Below are 4,644 nucleotides of genomic sequence, written 5' to 3' on the forward strand. Positions count from 1 at the left end.
TCCTCTGGCACCATCCCCGTGGACAGCGAGGACCCAAAGATCAACGCCAAAGGCTCTGCAATCTCATCCCTTGCCTCCCAAAGAATCCTAGGATACATTTCATCAGGCCCAGGGGACTTATCGTACCACATACTTTCATAGTTTCCTTTGTTTAGATCGAAGACCCTAGTTTCAGGTTGGATTTTTTAAGTTTCCTAATGAATAATTCTATCACATTATAGAAACATAGAAACATAGAAAAACTGCAGCACAAACAGGCCCTTCAGCCCCACAAGTTGTGTCGAACATATCCCTACCTTTTAGGCCTACCTATAACCCTCCATCCTATTAAGTCCCATGTACTCATCCAGGAGTCTCTTAAAAGACCCTATTGAGTTTGCCTCCACCACCACTGACAGCAGCCGATTCCACCGCCCACCACCCTCTGTGTGAAAAACTTCCCCCTAACATTTCCCCTGTACCTACCCCCCAGCACCTTAAACCTGTGTCCTCTCGTAGCAGCCATTTCCACCCTGGGAAAAGCCCCTGAGAGTCCACCCGATCTATGCCTCTCAACATCTTATATACCTCTATCAGGTCTCCTCTCATCCTACGTCTCTCCAAGGAGAAAAGACCGAGCTCCCTCAGCCTATCCTCAGAAGGCATGCCACTCAATCCAGGCAACATCCTTGTAAATCTCCTCTGCACCCTTTCAATCTTTTCCACATCCTTCCTGTAATGAGGCGACCAGAACTGAGCACAGTACTCCAAGTGGGGTCTGACAAGGGTCTTATATAGCTGCATCATTATCCCCCGGACTCCTAAACTCAATCCCTCGATTGATAAAGGCCAGCACACCATACGCCTTCTTAACCACCTCCTCCACCTGCGAGGCTGATTTTAGAGTCCTATGGACCCGGATCCCAAGGTCCTTCTGATCCTCTACAGTACTAAGAGTCTTTCCCTTTATATTGTTCTCCTTCATCCCATTTGACCTGCCAAAATGGACCACTACGCATTTATCTGGGTTGAAGTCCATCTGCCACTTCTCCGCCCAGTCTTGCATCCTATCTATGTCCCTCTGTAACTTCTGACATCCCTCCAGACTATCCACAACCCCACCAACCTTCGTGTCGTCGACAAACTTACCAACCCATCCCTCCACTTCCTCATCCAGGTCATTTATGAAAATGACAAACAGCAAGGATCCCAGAACAGATCCCCGGGGCACACCACTGGTGACCAACCTCCATTCAGAAAAAGACCCATCTATACACACTCTCTGCCTCCTTTGGGCAAGCCAGTTCTGGATCCACAAGGCAGCAGCACCTTGGATCCCATGCCCTCTCACTTTTTCAAGAAGCCTTGCATGGGGGACCTTATCGAACAGCTTGCTAAAATCCATATAAACCACATCTACCGCTTTCCCTTCGTCAATGTGTTTAGTCACATTTTCGAAGAACTCCACCAGGCTCGTAAGGCACGATCTGCCTTTGACAAAGTCGTGCTGAGTATTCTTGAGCATACTAAACCTCTCTAAATGCTCATAAATCCTGTTCCTCAGGATCTTCTCTATCAGCTTACCAACCACTGAGGTTAGACTCACCGGTCGGTAATTTCCTGGGCTATCCCTATTCCCCTTCTTGAAAATAGGAACCACATCCACAATCCTCCAATCCTCCGGCACCTCACCCGTCTCCATCGACAATGCAAAGATCATCGCCAGAGGCTCTGCAATAACTTCCCTCACCTCCCACAGTAACCTGGGGTACATCCCATCCGGACCCGGCGACTTATCTATCTTGATGCCATTCAAAGATTCCAGCACAACCTCTTTCTTAATGTCCACATACTCAATCTTTTCAGTCCACCGCAAGCCCACAGTACATCCACCCAGGTCCTTCTCCTCTGTGAAAACCGAGGCAAAATACTCATTGAGCACCTCTGCCATTTCTACTGGTTCCGTACAGACTTTCCCGCCTTCACCTTTTATAGGCCCTATTCCTTCACGTCTCATCCTTTTACTTTTCACATATTTATAGAACGCCTTAGGGTTCTCCTTAATCCTACCTGCCAGGACCTTCTCGTGACCCCTTCTGGCTCTCCTAATTTCCTTCTTTAGTCCCTTCCTACAAGCCGTATGCTCATCTAGATCCCTATCTTCGCCAAGCTCTCTGAACCTTTTGTACGCTTTCCTTTTCTTCACGACGAGGTCCCGCACAGCTTTCGTGCACCACAGTTCCTTAAGCCTACCAACTCCTCCCTGTCTGCTCGGAACATTGTCCTGTAGAACTCAAGACAGACATTCCTTGAAAAACTGCCACCTCTCTTCAGTACATTTCCCCGAGAATACCTCCTTCCAATTTACTCCTCTAATTTGCTGCCTTATGTCTTCATATTTCCCCTTACTCCATATAAACGCTTTCCGAGCTTGCCTGATCCTCTCTTTTTCCAATGCAAGCATAAAGGAGATAGAGTTATGATCGCTATCCCCAAGATGCTCTCCCACTGAGAGATCTGACACCTGTCCAGGTTCATTGGACAGTACCAGATCAAGTACAGCCTCTCCTCTTGTAGGCTTGTCCACATGCTGTGTCAGGAAACCCTCCTGAACACACCTAACAAATGCCTCCCCATCCAATCCCCTTACCCTAGGGATATTCCAATCTATGTTTGGGAAATTAAAGTTTCCCATCACAACAACTCTGCTATTACTGTATCTCTCCAGGATCTGTTTCCCTATCTGCTCCTCCACCTCCCTGTTACTATTGGGCGGCCTATAGAAAACTCCCAGCAAAGTGATCGACCCCTTCCCACTCTGAACTTCCACCCACAAAGACTCTGTAGACAATCCCTCCACAGCATATACCTTCTCTACAGCTGTGACACTATCCCTGACCAACAGTGCCACTCCACCCCCTCTCTTGCCTCCCTCGCTGTCCTTCCTGAAACATCTGAATCCTGGCACCTGGAGTATCCAGTCCTGACCCTGAGATATCCAAGTCTCCGTAATGGCCACCACATCACACTTCCAGGCATCGATCCACGCTCTGAGCTCATCCCCTTTATTCACTATACTCCTGGCATTAAAGTAAACACATCTCAATCCTTTGGTCTGTGCTCTCTCCTTCTCTATCCCCCATCCATCCTCCCTCTTGCACTGTCTATAACCCTTCTCTGTTTGCGAGTTAACTTCCTCACTCCCAGTCTCCTTGTCTCGATCCCCTCCCCCCAACCTATCTAGTTTAAACTCTCCCCAGTTGCCTTAGCCAACCTTCCCACCAGGATATTGGTCCCGCTGGGATTCAAGTGCCACCCGTTTTTTGTGTACAGGTCACATCTGCCCCTAAAGAGGTCCGAATGGTCCAAGAACCTGAATCTCTGCGCCCTGCACCAGTCCCTCAGCCATACATTCATCCTCCACCTCACTCCATTCCTTTCCTTTCCTCACCTTCCCGTGGTACCAATCCTGAGATTACTACCTTTGCTTTCCTCCTTCTCAGCTGTCTCCCTAATTCCCCATACTCACTTTTCATGACCCCTTCCCCCTTCCTACCCACATCAGCGGTACCAATATGTACCGCTACCTCTGGCTCCTCTCCCTCCCACCTCAGGATCTCTGGGAGTCGACCAGCGACATCTTGGATCCCGGCCCCAGGGAGGCAGACCACCATCCGAGACTCCCGCCTGCCTCCGCAAAAACGTCTGTCCGACCCCCTGACTGTCGAGTCCCCGATGAACACTGCCTTCCTCCTCTTTTCCTTCGCCCTCTGAGTTACAGAGCCAGACTCCACTGCGGAGACACGGCCACTGCTGCTTCCCCCAGGCGGGCTGTCCCCCCGCAGCAGTACTCAGACAGGAGTACGTGTCGTGTAGGGGCACGTCCACCGGGGTGCTCTCAATCACCCGAGCTTTACCCTTCCTGGCCTTATGGTCACTGCTCCCTAAAGAATCCTGCAAAACAAGGTTATTAATTAATCCTTTCTCATTGCACAATACCAAATCAAGGATAGTATGTTTTCTAGTTGGTTCCTCGACATACTGGTCTAAAACAAACCATCTTGTACACACTCCAGGAATTCATCTGCTACAGTGTTATGGCTAATGTGGTTTGTCCAGCCTATAAGTAGATTAAAGTCACCCATGATTACTACATGCATCTCTAATTACCTGGTTAATGCCATCCCCGACCTTACCACTACTGTTTGGAGGCCTATAGACAACTACCACTAATGTTTCTGCCCCATGTTACTTCCTAGTTCCACCCAGACTGATTCTACATCTAGATTTTTGAAATCTTTCTCACTGTTGCACTGATTTCATCCTTAACTAACAATGCCAGCCCACCTCCTTTTCCCTTTTGCCTGTGCTTCCTAAGTATCGAGTACACTTGGATATTCAGTTCCTTGCCTTGGTCACTCTGCAGCCATGTCTCCAGAATCGCAATCATGTTGTACCTGTTTATGTCAATTTTCGCTGTTAATTTGTCTACCTTATTGAATATGAACATAGGAACAAGGATCACGAGTAGGCCATTCGGACCCTCAAGTCTACTCTGCCATTTAACATGATCATGGTTGATCGAGTAAGAACCTCCAATCTGCATCCCACCTGCCCAGAGGTGGATTTACAGGGCATGGGGCCAAGAGGCGGATTTACAGGACA

Source organism: Mustelus asterias, unplaced genomic scaffold (genome assembly GCF_964213995.1).
Source record: "Mustelus asterias unplaced genomic scaffold, sMusAst1.hap1.1 HAP1_SCAFFOLD_327, whole genome shotgun sequence".
Classification (NCBI taxonomy): domain Eukaryota; kingdom Metazoa; phylum Chordata; class Chondrichthyes; order Carcharhiniformes; family Triakidae; genus Mustelus; species Mustelus asterias.